Here is a 19,664-nt window from a genome sequence, read left to right on the forward strand (position 1 = left end):
CCCTTGTGCTGCTCCCCATATATCAATCATGACTCCATGTTTTGCACCCCCAATATATCCATCCTGGTCCCTGTTGCTGCTCCCCCATATATTAATCATGGCTCCATGTTCTGCACCCCCATATATCCATCCTGGTCCCTGTTGCTGCTCCCACCATATATCAATCATGGCTCCATGTTCTGCACCCCCCATATATCCATCCTGGTCCCTGTTGCTGCTCCCTCATATATCAATCATGACTCCATGTTCTGCACCCCCCATATATCCATCCTGGTCCCTGTTGCTGCTCCCCCGATATATCAATCATGGCTCCATGTTCTGCACCCCTCATATATCCATCCTGGTCCCTGTTGCTGCTCCCCCGATATATCAATCATGACTCCATGTTCTGCACCCCCCATATATCCATCCTGGTCCCTGTTGCTGCTCCCCCGATATATCAATCATGGCTCCATGTTCTGCACCCCCCATATATCCATCCTGGTCCCTTGTGCTGCTCTCAATATATCAATCATGGCTCCATGTTCTGCACCCCCCATATATCCATCCTGGTCCCTGTTGCTACTCCCCCATATATCAATCATGGCTCCATGTTCTGCACCCCCCATATATCCATCCTGGTCCCTGTTGCTACTCCCCCATATATCAATCATGGCTCCATGTTCTGCACCCCCATATATCCATCCTGGTCCCTGTTGCTTCTCCCCCCATATATCAATCATGGCTCCATGTTCTGCACCCCCCATATATCCATCCTGGTCCCATGTGCTGCTCCCCATATATCAATCATGACTCCATGTTCTGCACCCTCCATATATCCATCCTGGTCCCTGTTGCTGCTCCCCCCATATATCAATCATGGCTCCATGTTCTGCACCCCCCATATAACTATCCTGGTCCCTTGTGCTGCTCCCCATATATCAATCATGACTCCATGTTTTGCACCCCCAATATATCCATCCTGGTCCCTGTTGCTGCTCCCCCATATATTAATCATGGCTCCATGTTCTGCACCCCCCATATATCCATCCTGGTCCCTTGTGCTGCTCCCCCATATATCAAACATGACTCCATGTTCTGCACCCCCCATATATCCATCATATCAATCATGGCTCAATGTTCTGCACCCCCCATATATCCATCCTGGTCCCTTTTGCTGCTCCCAATATATCAATCATGGCTCCATGTTCTGCACCCCCATATATCCATCCTGGTCCCTGTTGCTGCTCCCCCCATATATCAATCATGACTCCATGTTCTGCACCCCCCATATATCCATCCTGGTCCCTGTTGCTACTCCCCCATATATCAATCATGGCTCCATGTTCTGCACCCCCATATATCCATCCTGGTCCCTGTTACTGCTCCCCCCATATATCAATCATGGCTCCATGTTCTGCACCCCCCATATATCCATCCTGGTCCCTTGTGCTGCTCCCCATATATCAATCATGACTCCATGTTCTGCACCCCCCATATATCCATCCTGGTCCCTGTTGCTGCTCCCCCCATATATCAATCATGGCTCCATGTTCTGCACCCCCCATATATCCATCCTGGTCCCTTGTGCTGCTCCCCATATATCAATCATGACTCCATGTTTTGCACCCCCATATATCCATCCTGGTCCCTGTTGCTGCTTCCCCATATATCAATCATGGCTCCATGTTCTGCACCCCCCATATATCCATCCTGGTCCTTTGTGCTGCTCCCCCATATATCAATCATGACTCCATGTTCTGCACCCCCCATATATCCATCATATCAATCATGGCTCAATGTGCTGCTCCCCCCATATATCCATCCTGATCCCTTGTGCTACTCCCCCCATATATCAATCATGGCTTCATGTGCTGCTCCCTCCATATATCCATCCTGGCCCCTTGTGCTGCTCCCCCCATATATCAAGCATGACTCCATGTTCTGCGCCCCCCATATATCCATCCTGGCCCTTTGTGCTACTCCCCCCATATATCCATCCTGGTCCCTGTTGCTGCTCCCCCATATATCAATCATGGCTCCAGAGGCACAGAGAGGAACATCAAGTGCATGTATACTAATGCCAGAAGCCTCGCCAACAAAATGGACGATTTAGAACTAATGTTGTTGGAGCATAATTATGACATGGTGGGGATATCTGAAACGTGGCTGGATGAGAGCCATGACTGGGCTGTTAACTTACAGAACTATAGCCTGTTTAGAAATGACCATACAGATAAGCGAGGGGGAGGGGTGTGTCTGTATGTAAAATCGTCTTTAAAACCCATCCTGCATGATAATATAGGTGAATTTAATGAAAATGTAGAATCCCTGTGGGTGGAGATAAGGGGAGGGGGAAAAAATAATAAATTACTGATAGGGGTTTGTTATAAATCTCCAAAAATAATGGAAGCAATGGAGAATATCCTCGTAAAGCAAACAGATGAAGCTGCGACTCAAGGAGAAGTCATTATTATGGGGGACTTCAACTACCCTGAAATAGATTGGGGAACAGAAACCTGCAGTTCCAGCAAAGGTAATCGGTTTCTGACAACTATGAGAGACAATTACCTTTCACAACTGGTTCAGGACCTAACAAGAAGGGGGGCACTGCTAGACCTAATATTAACCAACAGACCAGGCCGCATAGCAAATATAAGGGTTGGGGGTCACTTGGGAAATAGCGATCACAAAATAATAAGTTTTCATGTATCCTTTAAAAAGATGTGTAATAGAGGGGTTACAAGGACACTAAACTTCAGGAGGGCAAATTTCCAACGGATGAGAGAGGATCTTGGTGCAATTAACTGGGACGATATCCTGGGACACAAAAATACACAAAGAAAATGGGAGACATTTATTAGCATCCTGGATAGGACCTGTGCACAGTATATACCGTATGGGAATAAACATACTAGAAATAGGAGGAAACCAATATGGCTAAATAGAGCTGTAAAGGGCACAATAAGTGACAAAAAGAAAGCATTTAGAGAAATAAAGGAAGTAGGTAGTGAGGAGACATAAAGAAAAACAAAAAGCCAGCTCACCAGGCAGCTACAGCAGGTGCACGGAACTTCCACGTTGATCCACGTAGTGTTAGATAGGAAGACGAGAAAAGCTTTGTTCCAGCTCCAAAATTTAAAATTTAAGTCCTTTATTAATGCATAGTAAAAGCATAAGCTGGAAAACTCTCCACAGCACAATAGGAAACGAGCTGACAAAGATCTGCAAGGATCGAAACGCGTAGCTCGTTTCCTATTGTGCTCATCAGTATTTACACAAGAAAATCCCATGGCAGACAAAATGACTAGTGATAAAAATTCCCAATTAAATGTCACCTGCCTAACCCAGCAGGAAGTGCGTCGGCGTCTAAAAATCACTAAAATTGACAAATCTCCGGGCCCGGATGGGATACACCCACGAGTATTGCAGGAATTAAGTACAGTCATTGATAGACTATTATTTTTAATCTTTAAAGACTCCATAATAACAGGTCTGTACCACAGGACTGGCGTATAGCAAATGTGGTGCCAATATTCAAAAACGGGACAAAAACTGAACTCGGAAATTATAGGCCAGTAAGCTTAACCTCTACTGTGGGTAAAATCCTGGAGGGCATTCTAAGGGATGCTATACTGGAGTATCTGAAGAGGAATAACCTCATGACCCAGTATCAGCACAGGTTTACTAGGGACCGTTCATGTCAGACTAATTTGATCAGTTTCTATGAAGAGGTAAGTTCCGGATTGGACCAAGGGAACCCAGTGGATGTAGTGTATATGGACTTTTCAAAAGCCACACAAAAGGTTGATACAAAAAATGAGAATAATGGGGATAGGGGAAAATATGTGCAAGTGGGTTGAGAGCTGGCTCAGAGATAGGAAACAAAGGGTGGTTATTAATGGAGCACACTCGGACTGGGTAGCGGTTAGCAGTGGGGTACCACAGGGGTCAGTATTGGGCCCTCTTCTTTTTAACATATTTAGTAATGACCTTGTAGGGGGCATTCAGAGTAGAATTTCAATATTTGCAGATGACACTAAACTCTGCAGGGTAATCAATACAGAGGAGGACAATTTTATATTACAGGATGATTTATGTAAACTAGAAGCTTGGGCTGATAAATGGCAAATGAGCTTTAATGGGGATAAATGTAAGGTCATGCACTTGGGTAGAAGTAATAATTTGTATAATTATGTGCTTAATTCTAAAACTCTGGGCAAAACCGTCAATGAAAAAGACCTGGGTGTATGGGTGGATGACAAACTCATATTCAGTGGCCAGTGTCAGGCAGCTGCTACAAAGGCAAATAAAATAATGGGATGCATTAAAAGAGGCATAGATGCTCATGAGGAGAACATAATTTTACCTCTATACAAGTCACTAGTTCGACCACACTTAGAATACTGTGCACAGTTCTGGTCTCCGGTGTATAAGAAAGACATAGCTGAACTAGAGCGGGTGCAGAGAAGAGCGACCAAGGTTATTAGAGGACTGGGGGTCTTCAATACCAACATAGGTTATTACACTTGGGGCTATTTAGTTTGGAAAAACAAAGACTAAGGGGTGATCTTATTTTAATGTATAAATATATGAGGGGACAGTACAAAGACCTTTCTGATGATCTTTTTAATCATAGACCTGAAACAGGGACAAGGGGGCATCCTCTGCGTTTGGAGGAAAAAAGGTTTAAGCATAATAACAGACACGGATTCTTTACTGTAAGAGCAGTGAGACTATGGAACTCTCTGCCGTATGATGTTGTAATGAGTGATTCATTACTTAAATTTAAGAGGGGACTGGATACCTTTCTGGAAAAGTATAATGTTACAGGGTACATATACTAGATTCCTTGATAGGGCGTTGATCCAGGGAACTAGTCTGATTGCCGTATGTGGAGTCGGGAAGGAATTTTTTTCCCCAATGTGGAGCTTACTCTTTGCCACATGGGTTTTTTTTGCCTTCCTCTGAATCAACATGTTAGGGCATGTTAGGTTATGGGTTGAACTAGATGGACTTAAAGTCTTCCTTCAACCTTAATAACTATGTAACTATGTAACTATGTGCTGCTCCCCCCCATATATCCATCCTGATCCCTTGTGCTGCTCCCCCCATATATCTATCCAGGTCACTTGTGCTGCATCCCTCATATATCAATCATGGGCCCATGTGCTTCTTTCTCCCTATATAGCCATCCTGTTCCCTTGTGTTGATTCCCCCCCCATATATCCACCCTGGTCCCTTGTGTTGCTCTCCCCCTCCCCTCATGTTTCCATACTGGTCCTTTGTGTTGCTCTTTCTCCCCCTCATACATTCATACTGTTCCCTTGTGTTGCTCTCTCTCCCCCATATATCCATACTGATCCACTGTGTTGCTCTATCTCCCCCATATATCCATACTGGTCCCTTGTGTTGCTCTCTCTCTCCCCCCCTCATATATCCATACTGGCCCCTTGTGTTGCTCGTTCTCCCTTCATATATCCATACTGGTCCCATGTGTGGCTCTCTCTCCCTCCTCATATATTCATACTGGTCCCTTGTGCTGCTCCCCCATATATCCATACTGATCCCTTGTGTTGCTGTCCCCCTCTCCATATATCCATACTAGCCCCTTGTTTTGTTCTTTATCTCCCCCCTCATATATCCATACTGGTCCCTTCTGTTGCTCTCCCCCCATATATCCTTACTGGTCCCTTGTGTTCTTCCCCCATATATCCATACTGGTCCCTTGTGTTGTTCCCCCATATATCCATACTGGTACCTTGTGTTGTTCCCCCATATATCCATACTGGTCCCTTGTGCTGCTCTCTCCCCCTCCCCAATATATCCATACTGGTCCCTTGTGTTGCTCTCTCCCCCCACCCATATATCTGCCCTGGTCTCTTGTCCTGGCCGCATGGACAGATGAAGAAGAAAAAAAAGCTTCCTCTTACCCGCCTGCGCTCCCAGCACCTGGCAGCATTCTCTACCTCTGCAGGTCAGGCGCGCTCCTATTACGCTGGTAACAACAGGTGCACACTAGTCAGTGTTGATCGGGACGTGTGCCGCAGTGGTTCAAGTAATGAACTCTGCGTGCATGTGCGCGCGCTCGCCCCTTCACAGACTATGCCTGCGGATTTAAAGGGCCCATGCCCCTAAAAACCACAGACTTTTTTTTACACCTCTCCTTCCCATCACCATCTTTCTAATGCATGGCAAGGGCCCACCGGTGATTTCCCCAACTCCCCGCCAGTCCAGTCCAGACCGACCCTGGGTGGTAATATGGTGTGTGGTCTTGGTGTGGTGGTATTTGTTCCTTGTATGTGGTATTATAGGTCACTATGTGGTGGTAAGATGTCTGGTCATGGTGCGGTGGTATTTGTCCTACGTATGTGATATTATTGGTCATTTTAAACATTGAAAAATAAATAAAAATATACCTAAGTTGTATTGGATATTTTAGCAGGATAGAGTAGAGTAGAGTTTGGTCAAAAGATTCTACCTTGTCGTGGTGGCGGAGTAAAAAATCTTTTGGCCAAAACAAAAGCTGCTGGCTATGTATGTGATTTGGTGATGGTGCAGAAATGCAGTTTTTCCAAGAGAAGGTGATGGGACTGTCAACAGTTCAAGGGGTGGAGGCGGGGCTGGGTTGGACACTGGGCAGAGTCTCAAGGGGGCCCGGAAAATTTTGCCAGTATGGGGCCCGGAAATTCCTAGTGGCAGCCCTGGGTTTAAGGTCCCAGCAAAAGAAAAGTGCGCCTATCTTACCGCTTACAGAGGCTGCTGTATTCTATTGTTTGCACAGTATGAAGTCATAGCCGCTTACACCTGTTCACACTTTATTCTGTTCACAGGTACTGATCCGTTTTTTGTTTTTCTTTTGTAGCATGCTATCAGAGGTGGTGATAGCCTCCATCATTGCTCACAACATCCGGACCCTCCCAACCTGTTGTCCTAATCCCGACCCTTCCCGACACCGTTTGTGAGAGCCGGATGTGACAGCCCTGCTTTCACCCGCTCTTCCTCTGCAACTGCAGGTGTGCCTCCCTAGTCGTTGGAGATCTTCACGGCTTGATCTTTGAAATTGTTGACCAATGGAAAAAATTTTTCTTATAAATTTCCAGATTTTTTACCACTTAAAAAATATATATTTGTGTTTAATATCTGTGTTATTGCACTGACCTGGACAATCATATTGCTAGGTCAGTTTTGCTATATAGTGAACATGGTAAATAAAAAAAATTTAAAAATAAATTGTGTAATCGGACTTATTTTGCAATTTCACAGCACTTGGATTTTTCCTTCCCATTTTCCAGTACACTACGCGGTAGAATGAATGGTATTATTCAACAGTACAACTCGTCTAGCAGAAAATAAACTTCATATGGCTATATGGATGGAAAAAAAGCTATGGCTCTTGAAAGAAGGGGAAGAAAAAACGAAAATGAAAAAAGAAAGAAAATCGCCAACACGTGATGGGGTTAAGTTCAAGATAGTGAGAAACTGTATCACTTGTATCTATCACTGCAATGTTTCAGCTCATTCCGGAGTCTTTTTGTCCAGAAGTCTGACACTATGTCACCATTGGAATTTTATTACGACACTATTTTATGTTGTATTGCAGATTTCTATTTAGCCTTTAATAAGCTCAGCAATTTCTGATCTACACAAACTGCTTTTCTAAGACATCTAACATTGCGAGTTTGAGGGAAGCACTTGATTTCCTTAAAGAAACCAGCTGAATATGGCGTCTTACTGGCAATGCTCCATACTGGGAATGTCCCCAGATTTGCCCCAAGTCAGTTTTTGACCAGGAACTTATCTCTGGTCATCACAAAGCTTAATGTTCAGACAGTGACTGATAGGAAAGCTACTTCTCCTAGGTGGTAGGGTCTTTCGTTGGCTGACAAGAGCAATGTGTTTGTATGTGATGTGAGGAGGGAGCGTTTGTGACTATTTGGACACTGTCAGTTTTATGTTTGGGGGTTTTGTCTTCATCTCCTCCCATTTATTAGCTGTATCACTACAGTGGTGACATCACCTCCTCCCTTTTATTTTACGGCCAAATAACTGCAGATATGTCACCCCTCTTATATGATACAGCTGTACCACCATAACATTGGCACCTCTATTATTGAATTTATAGCTACAGTATATCACTATTTAATTATTAATTCATGGCCTTCAGCTCAGTCTGGAGCAATGGCGACTTGATGGATGAACTATCGGTAGGGAGATCGATCTTGTGCAAGCCTAGATAGGTCCACAAGGGTCTTTTCCACCATTATCTTGATTGTATCAAGCCATTGGGTTCTTCGTCTCCTTGTTCCTTCTATTTTTCCAATCATGATGTCCTTCTCTAGTGATTGCTCGCTTCGTATGATGTGCAGCCCATTCACAACTTCCATCTATCCCCCACTCCCTGAAGTTGGCTGGACCATCATTGTAAATACATCATTGTAAATACACACCTGTACTTTGTATCTCCCCCACCTCATTGTAGATTGTAAGCTCTCACGAGCAGGGTCGTCTTGTGTCGCTTTAATTATTGTATTGTTAACATTGTTACTTATGACTGTTGTGTTTGAAGCTGTTAAACTGTAAAGCGCTGCGGAATATTTTGGCGCTATATAAATAAAGATTATTATTATGATTATTATTATGTGCCCAAAGTAGGCAAGTCGTAGCTTGGTGATGAGTCCTGTTAGTGACGTGTCTGGCTTGATTTGTTCCAAAATTGATTTGTTCGTTCTTCTTGCCATTCCTGGTATTGATAATATCCTTCTCCAGCACCGCATTTGAAAAGGCATTGATTCTTCTTCTGTCTTGCTTCTTCATCGTCCAGTTTTCACATTTGTACGTTACCACAGAAAAGATAAAACTATGTATAAGCCGTGTCTTCGTCGCCAGTGAAATGTTCCTCGATTTGAAGACCTTGTCCAGTGTCTTCATTGTTGATTTGCCCATAGCTAGACAGATATTCACTTCTGGTGTTGTCGTTTCATCTTGAGTGATCATCGATGTGAGTAGGTGGAAGTCTTTTACAGCTTCCAGTTTGTCGCCGTTTATCTCAAATGTGTCCAGTTGTACCTGTCAGTAGTCAATAATATCTTTGTCTTCTTCATGATGTAAAAGTCCCTGGTTGAGCTTTCCATCTGGACACTCCGTAATAATTCCATAAGTCCATCTACACTTGTTACTATCAATATTAAATTGCCTGCGTATTTCAGATTGCTGATGATTCGTCCAGCAATGTTTATTCCTTCTTCCTTTGAATTACAATACATTTATTATTGCAATACCAAACACAGCCTAAAGAGAAAAGTGGCGCTATACACCAGACCAATCCAGAACTGTGGAGGGTAAGACATATTAGACAGAGGAGAGTATTTCATGTCCTACTTCTGAATGTGAAGATAGTGTAGAGCAGTGATTTTCAACCTTTTTTGAGCCGCGGCACACTTTTTATACTTAAAAAATCCCGAGGCACACCACCAACCAAAATGGCACAAAATGGAGCGTCCAGGTTTGAGATGAAAGTCTGCAGTCATTCTATGTGACTGCAGGCTTCTGAATTCTCACAGCGCAAGCACTGCACACTTTTAGGATTCTCCCTTGCTGGTGGCCAGAGTGGACGGTCATGACAGCACAAGTATGTGATTTGGATACTTCTGGCCACATTCTAACTAGACGTGTCTGGCCTCAGTCAATTCATTTTCATTGAATGAGGCCACACATGTCTAGTCAGCACGTGACCGCATGTATGTAAATCACCAACATCAGAGAATTATGATAGCAGTGTGCACTGTGAGAATTCAGAAGTCTGCAGTCGCATAGTATGACTGCAGACTCATCACAACCTTGGACATCCCCTTTAATGTTCCTAACAAATAAAAATGAGAATTAGTATCACAAAAAAAAAACACATTTACATCCAGGTACCTGATAGATGACGTTGTTTGTGGAGTCGCCTCTTTCTTTTCATCTTCACCTTGTCCAGATGCCATGATGACTCTTCTCATCCACCGGCAGAGCTCGTTTCTGCAGACTTCCATCTTCTCCTGTCTTCTGCAGCACATCCCGACACAACACCCTTAAAGATAGCAGTGTTATTATAATGCTCCGGAATAACAATATCTGCCCTAGGCTGAGCCCCTGAGTAAATAATTGCCCCTCACTTTATTCCCAGCACATAATATGACCCTCACTGTCCCTCTTATGGTACATGCCATCCACACTGCCCTCTCTCTCTCTTTTCCATACTTCACGCTGCCTTCTCATACTGTGCTCCTCATAGAGAGCCCAGTCTCTCTACTGTGCCCCTTCATTACACTCCTCCTACTTGGCATACTGTCTCCTCCTGGCTGTTACCCTCACACTACTCAGTATCTATTATGTGTCCACTCACACTTTCATCCCCCCATACTGTCTGCACACATTTCTAATAGCCTCCTCCTGTACATCCCCCCCCTGCTAACATACCCCTTTGCTCTCTCCATATTTCCTCCTCACACATTCCCCCCTCACACATTCCCCCCTCACACATTCCCCCGACTCCCCATACTGTCCTCACACATCCCATCACCGTTGCTCCCAGTACTGTCAGCACACATTTTTACCCTCGCTACTGTGTCCACCCCCATCTCCCCACTCACCCCCACAGAATATATCCACTGCCCTTCCGATAGAATAAATCCATCCCCTTCCACAGAATAAATGCACCCTGCCCCACACATGCTAAATAAATTCCAGCCCCCCCCACGTACACACTGAATAAATCCCCCCCACACACTGAATAAATCCCCCCCCCACACACTGAATAAATCCCCCCCCACACACTGAATAAATCCCCCCCCACAGAATAAATCCCCCCACTCACTGAATAAATCCCCCCACACACTGAATAAATCCCCCCACACACTGAATAAATCCCCCCACACACTTAATAAATCCCCCCACATACTCCCCATAAACCCACCCCACGCTGAATCTTCGGTGTCTTCAGCTCCACAGCACAGCACAGGAGCACTTACCACCAAGTGTCTTCTGTCTCCTGCGCGCCGGATAGTGACGTCAGCAGCGTGATCACATGACTTGATCACGCTGCTGGCGTCGCTCTGACCCAGCGGTCAGAGCCTCAATTGTACTCGCAGCTGGTAGATGTCTGCGAGTACAATTGATCTCCGGGAGCCGGCGCGCTGCAGCTTCTCTGTGCTGGCTGTCAGCTTGACAGTCGGCACAGAGAACAGCTGACTCCCGTTCCCCGCGGCACACCCGACCATGTGCCGCGGCACACTGGTTGAAAAACACTGGTGTAGAGTATAACTCCAGCGCTGGGCTATATGGTTACTTGTTACAGTTACGCATCGGACAATGGGTGTTACATGTAAGGTTTGTCCATTTACTACTGACATTTCTGTAGGGATCAGGCAGACCTAGCTAAGAATCAAAAGCTGAACAGGAATATAAATGTTCATATGGTGCCTTTGATATCAAACTTGGAAGCATAAAGGAAACTTGTGAATGTGGTTTTCTTAAAAAAATAAAATAACACGAATTGTAGCATAATTTCTCTCAGTATCTAAAATTATCACCAATTTTAGCCTACATCTGTACTTAAATTATTACTAACTAGTTGTAAGGTCATAATGTCTAAAGGTGTTAATCCAGAAAGAAAACTAACACAAACAAACTGAAATAAATGTGCAGGAGCAGCTGCAGTAGACGCAATGCAAAAGCAGAAAGAAAAGAGGCAACAAAATTCTGCAACCGCAAGTATGTAAACGGCCATATTTATTACACAGCTCCTAGAAATGTGAGGTTCTTAGCGCACATTTTGATCAAACTGTGCGAGCCCATCTGCCAACGACAAGGCGACCTCTTCAGATGGGACCCTACACTAACACTACACTAACCGGTATTAATAAAGCCCCTATGTCTAATGTTGTTGATCCAGAAGAAGGCAAAAAACCCTGGACACACTCAGCCAATTAGTGACTCAGGGAAAAAATTCCTTCTTGACCCCGGGAAAAGGCGATCAGTCCCTGGATCAAACCCTGCTACTAATACTACGGTTATTATTATCCTCCCACATTATCTATTGTTATTTATTTATTATTATTACTGTTTCTATTCTAAGTAATGTTTATTCTAATATTAAAACTAAAATCATTACTATATGCGTATTATTAAACTATTAATTTAATAACTATTATAATTATTTTATGCTTTTTGCCGTTTTTCTTCCTTATTATAAATATTCTACCATTGCAGCTTTAATTATTTTTTTGCTATTACTATTAAAAGACTATTGTACGTTTTCTACTATAAATATTACTACTATACTATGTATATGCTTTTGATCCAGAAGAAGGCAAAAACCCTTGGACACTTGCAGCCAATCTGTGTCTGAAGGGAAAAATTCCTTCTTGACCCCGGGAAAATGCGATCAGTCCTAGAACCCTGGATCAAACCCTACTACTCATACTATGGTTATTATTAGCATTATGCTTTTTATTATTATTATTATTATTATTATTATTATTATTATTGTTATTATCCCACATTATCCGTTGTTTATTTATTATTGTTTCTATTTTAAGTAATGTAAATTCTAATATTGAAAGTAAAATTACAATATTTTATTATTAGAATACTAATTTAATAACTATTATAATTATTTTATGCTTTTTGTACTTTTTCCTCCTTATTATAAATATTCTACCATTGCAGCTTTAATTGTTTTTTTGCTCTTGGACACTTGCAGCCAATCTGTGTCTGAAGGGAAAAATTCCTTCTTGACCCCGGGAAACGTGATCAGTCCTAGAACCCTGGATCAAGCCGCCTAATTCTAATGAAATGTGTATATTGTGTTATATTAATAGAATAGTGGTTAATACTAGCTGACTACCTTGTTATGACAACTACTTCTCTATATCCTATTTATACTACTGTAACTAATTGTTTATATTATTAATTATTATTAATGCTACGCCCCTACCAATAATAAGATCCCTATGTTATTTACTGCTGCATCAAACCTGCTGTTATAACTGCTAATATTATTACTTTACATTTTTATTCCTACTGTTTTTTACTATAATTACTACTTTTTGTTACTACTATGATAGCTACTATTACGGTTTTTCCTACTAATATTAATATACTGCTGCTCTAATATTATTATACCACTCTTATTGCTATTCTTTTTTTATACTTACCTCCCAGTATTTGCCGTATATGATGTTATCGGCTGAGAGGTCCTAGCAGGATTGTCCAGACGATGTTCTTCTTTCCTCTCAAATACTGGTTGATATATTGGAGGATGTGGCACTGCGTGGTCCTGCTGCTTCTTCTGGCCTCTGTCCTGCTGCTTCTACTGGCCTCTGTCCTGCTGCTTCTTCTGGCCTCTGTCCTGCTGCTTCTTCTGGCCTCTGTTGTGGTCTCTCTCCTGGCGCCGATCTTAATTGTGATTTTGACCTCTTTTTTCTTCCTTTCTTCTTTTTGGGTTCTCTGCTCTTCATCCAGGTCCATACACAGAACTTTAGCCCGCATTGCCCTTGCTTCTTGTTCTGTGATCCTGGTCTTCATGGATGGTGCAGGCTGCTCTTCATATTCATGCCTTGGTGTATATTTCTTCTGGGCTTCTGGGCTGGTCGGCATGAGGCGCTAAGATGACAGCAGATTAAGTTACTCATGTAATAAGACATTCCTATACACCCTTGTAAATTTAAATTCATCAGTATAATCTTCTCACTAACCTCCATCTTGTAGAGGGGTGACGGCAGAAACTTCATACAGAAGGCCAGTCTTCTGAATGCCTCCTCCGGTGTGATATCAACTGCAGAGAAAAGAACCAAATATAAGGATCACCCATAACCATAGAGAGAGGATGTGACAGGGCGGCACTACTGATCGCCATATTGCTAACCATCCCGCTAAGTGCTAGGAGCCGTCTGACCACAGCACAGAGAATGGTCGTCTAACAGTGTGAGGAATCTCACCTGATCCAACGCTGGATGAAGGTCCGATCCACATGGTCTCGCTGTGGGCTTCACTCGTGTTGAAATCTATCAAAATTCTGTAAAATAGCAGAACAGTCAGAATAGGTTTTGGGCTCATTGACCAGGGTGTACTGTTACTGGAAACTTTGGGAAACACCGTCTGTGTGTTTAGGAGGCATTGCCGGGGCAAAGGCAACATTGGGCAATGTGCAGGATATGACGGTTCTATATCCAATATCTGCCCTCCCCCATTATTATGTGCTGTATATGGAGGAATATTCGGAATAATCAACTTCGGTCCGTTGTGTTTTTTTCAAATTCAAATCTAACAATCCCACTGGTTGTTTATTGCCATGGTGACAGAAGTCACTGATAGTTTAAAGGGACATGACGGTATTATTGCACTATAGTGAATTTTACTACACTGTGTGCAGAATTATTAGGCAAGTTGTATTTTAGAGGATTATTTTTATTATTGATCAACAACTAAGTTCACAATCAACTCAAAAGACTCATAAATATGAAAGCTTAATATTTTTGGAAGTTGGAGTGTTTTTTTTTTTAGATTTGGCTATCTTAGGAGGATATCTGTTTGTGCAGGTAACTATTAGGCCGGCGTCACACTTGCGAGTTTTACGGACGTAAGAGCGCAGAAACTACGTCCGTAAAACTCGCAAAAAATACGGCACAATTATTCTCTATGCCCCTGCTCCTATCTGCCGTATTAAACTGATCCGTATTATACGGCTTTCTACGGCCGTAGAAAATCGCAGCATGCTGCGTTTGTCACCGTATTGTGCAAATAAAACGTCAATGAAAGTCTATGGGAGCCCCAAAAATACGGATTACACACAGACCAGCAGTGTGACTTGCGAGGAATACGCAGCGGTGTTAGAGAGAAAAGCCGGCAATTCAGTGCGGTGTACAGTAAAATCACACTGACAGCTTACAATAGAATAGGTAGAATAAATGTATACACATAGAATAGGTATATATATATATATATATATATATATATATATATATCAGTGAGGCACATATATGTATATATATTATTATTTCATCCAGCGCTGTTAGAGAGAAAAGCCGGTAATTCAATTGCCGGCTTTTGCTTTCTCCTTCCTAAACCCGAAAAGATATGAGACCTGGTTTACATACAGTAAACCATGTCATATCCCCATTTTTTTTGCATATTCCACACTACTAATATCAGTAGTGTGTATGTGCAAAATTTGGCCATTCTAGCTAGTAAAATAAGGGGTTAAATGGCGGAAAAAATTGGCGTGGGCTCCCGCACAATTTTCTCCGCCAGAGTAGTAAAGCCAGTGACTGAGGGCAGATATTAATAGCCTGGAGAGGGTCCATAGTTATTGGCCCCCCCCTGGCTAAAAACACCTGCCCCCAGCCACCCCAGAAAAGGCACATCTGGAAGATGCGCCTATTCTGGCACTTGGCCACTCTCTTCCCATTCCCGTGTAGCGGTGGGATATGGGGTAATGAAGGGTTAATGCCACCTTGCTATTATAAGGTGACATTAAGCCAAATTAATAATGGAGAGGCGTCAATTCTGACACCTATCCATTATTAATCCAATACTAGTAAAGGGTTAAAAAAAAACACACACACATTATTAAAAATTAATTTATTGAAAAAATCACAAAGGTTGTTGTATTAATTTATTCTATTCTCAATCCACTCACTGAAGACCCTCGATCTGTAAATTAAAAAATAATAATAAACCAACAATATCCTTACCTTCCGAGGATCTGGCACGTCCAACGATGTAGATCCATCTGAAGGGGTTAAAATATTTTGCAGCCACGAGCTCCGCTAATGCAGGATGCTCATTTCTGCAAAACCCCGGGGAATGAAGCTAAATATAGGTCAATGATCTATATTTAGCTTCATTTGCGGTGAGGCGCCCTCTGCTGGCTGTTCCTAGATCGTGGGAACTTTCCTAGAAAGCTCCCTGGCTCGAGATCATAAGAGGGCGCCCTCTGCTGGTTGTCCTCATATGAACTTGAGCCTGGGAGCTTTCTAGGAAAGTTCCCACGATCTAGGAACAGCCAGCAGAGGGCGCCTCACCGCAAATGAAGCTAAATATAGATCATTGACCTATATTTAGCTTCATTCCCCAGGATTTTGCAGAAATGAGCATCCTGCATTAGCGGAGCTCGTGGCTGCAAAATATTTTAACCCCTTCAGATGGATCTACAACGTTGGACGTGCCAGGTCCTCGGAAGGTATGTATATTGTTGGTTTATTATTTTTTTTTAATTTACAGATCGAGGGTCTTCAGTGAGTGGATTGAGAGTAGAATAAATTAATGCAACAACCTTTGTGATTTTTTCAATAAATTAATTTTTAATAATGTGTGTGTGTGTGTTTTTTTTAACCCTTTACTAGTATTGGATTTATAATGGATAGGTGTCAGAATTGACGCCTCTCCATTATTAATTTGGCTTAATGTCACCTTACAATAGCAAGGTGGCATTAACCCTTCATTACCCCATATCCCACTGCTACACGGGAATGGGAAGAGAGTGGCCAAGTGCCAGAATAGGCGCATCTTCCAGATGTGCCTTTTCTGGGGTGGCTGGGGGCAGTTGTTTTTAGCCAGGGGGGGGCAATAACCATGGACCCTCTCCAGGCTATTAATATCTGCCCTCAGTCACTGGCTTTACCATTCTGGCAAAGAAAATTGTGCGGGAGCCCACGCCAATTTTTTCCTCCATTTAACCCCTTATTTTACTAGCTAGAACGGCCAAATTTTGCATATACACACTACTAACATTAGTAGTGTGGAATATGCAAAAAAAATGGGGATATGAGATGGTTTACTGTATGTAAACCAGGTCTCATATCATGTCGGGTTTAGGAAGGAGAAAGCAAAAGCCGGTAATTGAATTACTGGCTTTCTGCTATCTCGCGCTGTATGAAGTAATAATATATATACATATATGTGTCTCCCTGACATATATATATATATATATATATATATATATATATATATATATATATATAGAGAGAGAGAGAGAGAGAGAGAGAGAGAGAGAGAGAGAGAGAGAGAGAGAGAGAGAGAGAGACAGTATATATGTTTTTTTTTTTTTTAACACATGGATCCCTTGTATAGCCGTATGTCGGTTTTGCAAGCCTGTGATAAAAACACGCATTACGGCTGCCATACGGATTACATACGGAGGATGCCATGCGCAAAAAACGGTGACACACCCTGCCTATGGAGGAGCTACGGACCACTATTTTCGGGACTTTTCAGCGTATTACGGCCGTATTATACGGACCGTATTTTCATACGCTGTGTGTGACGCCGACCTTACTGTGCAGAATTATTAGGCAACTTAATAAAAACCAAATATATTCCCATCTCACTTGTTTATTTTCACCAGGTAAACCAATATAACTGCACAAAATTTAGAAATAAACATTTCTGACATGCAAAAAACAACCCCCCCCAAAAAAAATTAGTGACCAATATAACTACCTTTCTTTATGATAACACTCAGCAGCCTCCATCCATAGATTCTGTCAGTTGCCTGATCTGTTTACGATCAACATTGCGTGCAGCAGCCACCACAGCCTCCCAGACACTGTTCCGAGAGGTGTACTCTTTTCCCTCCCTGCTGATCTCCATTTTATGAGGGACCACAGGTTCTCTATGGGGTTTAGATCAGGTGAACAAGGGGGCCTGGTCATTATTTTTTCTTCTTTGAGACCTTTACTGGCCAGCCACGCTGTGGAGTAGTTAGATGCATGTAATGGAGAATTGTCCTGCATGAAAATCATGTTTTTCTTGAACAATATCGACTTCTTCCTGTACCACTGCTTGAAGAAGTCTTCCAGAAACTGGCAGTAGGTCTGGGAGTTGAGCTTCACTCCATCCTCAACCCGAAAAGGTCCCACAAGTTCATTTTTGATGATACCAGCCCATACCAGTACCCCACCTCCACCTTGCTGGCGTCTGAGTCAGAGTGGAGCTCTCTGCCCTTTACTGATCCAGCCTCTGGCCCATCCATCTGGCCCATCAAGAGTCATCTCATTTCATCAGTCCACAAAACCTTTGAAAAGTCAGTGTTAAGATATTTCTTGGCCCAGTCTTGACGTTTTATCTTATGTTTCTTGTTCAAAGGTGGTGGTTTTTCAGCCTTCCTTACCTTGGCCATGTCCCTGAGTATCGCACACCTTGTGCTTTTTGTTACTCCAGTAACGTTGCAGCTCTGAAATATGGCAAAACTGGTGGCAAATGGCATCTTGGCAGCTTCACGCTTGATTTTCCTCAATTCATGGGCAGTTATTTTGCGCCTTTTTTGCTCAACACGCTTCTTGCGACCCTGTTGGCTATTTGCCATGAAACGCTTAATTGTTCGGTGATCACACTTCAAAAGTTTGGCAATTTCAAGACTGCTGCATCCCTCTGCAAGACATCTCACAATTTTGGACTTTTCAAAGCCCGTCAAATCTCTCTTCTGACCCATTTTGCCAAAGGAAAGGAAGTTGCCTAATAATTAAGCACACCTTATATAGGATTTTGATGTCATTAGACAACAACCCTCCTCATTACAGAGATGCTCATCATCTGATTTACTTAATTGGTAGTTGGCTCTCCAGCCTGAACAGCTTGGAGTAGGACAACATGTATAAAAAGTATCATCATGTGATCAAAATACAAATTGCCTAATAATTCTGCACACAGTATACATGCTACTCCCCTTTGACACTATTTAAGCACATGGAGATGTGTTGTAATTCCCTGCACAGATGATAGGCGCAATACTATGCAGGTAAATGATATGATGGACCAGTGTCCCATTTTTTGTAAGGATTGGTGCTGGTCCCAGGAATTGGGTTCTAGCAATATGTCCTCGTTTACCAAAACCTTGTATTTGCTTCTACTTCACTGCATTTTGTGAGGTCATGATATCTTAATATCTAGCTGGATTGCTCAAGGGAGTTTCTGTTGTTTAATTTACAATTAAGAATAGAATTGTTGTCACCTAGGAGAGGCATGTTCAATAAATTTTAGGTTTAGGCAGGGTCGCCATCAGGGCATTACTGCCTTGACTGGCGCATGGGGCCCGATGAGCAGAGGGGGCCCACAGTGCCCCATCTGTCTCCTTCCTGCCTGAAGATCCTGCACCATGTGACATGGTGCAGGATGGAAACACGTGGTTCAGGATCATGGGGCAGGATGCAGACAGATGGGGCACAATGGAGACACATGGTGCAGGATGGAGACATGGGGCAGGATAGAGATAAATGGTGCAGATTCATGGGCAGGGTGTAGACATGGGGCAGGATGGAGACAGATGGGACAGGATCATGGGACAGCATGGAGACAGATGGGGCAGGATGGAGATAGATGGGGCAGGATGGTGACAGATGGGGCAGGATAGAGACATATAGGGCAGGATCATGAGGCGGGATGGAGACAGATGGAGCAGGATCATGGGGCAGGATGGAGACATATATGGAGGGATGGAGACAGATGGGACAGGAACATGAGGCAGGATGGAAACATGGTGCAGTATCATGGGGCAGGATGGAGATATGGTGCAGGATGCAGACAGGTGGTGTAGGATCATGGGCAGGATGGAGAAAGATTTGGAGGTATGGAGACAGGGAGGTATGGAGACAGATGGAGATAGATGGGGCAGGATGGAGACACATGGTGCAGGATCATGGGGC

This window comes from Ranitomeya imitator, chromosome 6 (genome assembly GCF_032444005.1).
Source record: "Ranitomeya imitator isolate aRanImi1 chromosome 6, aRanImi1.pri, whole genome shotgun sequence".
NCBI classification, from domain to species: Eukaryota; Metazoa; Chordata; class Amphibia; order Anura; family Dendrobatidae; genus Ranitomeya; species Ranitomeya imitator.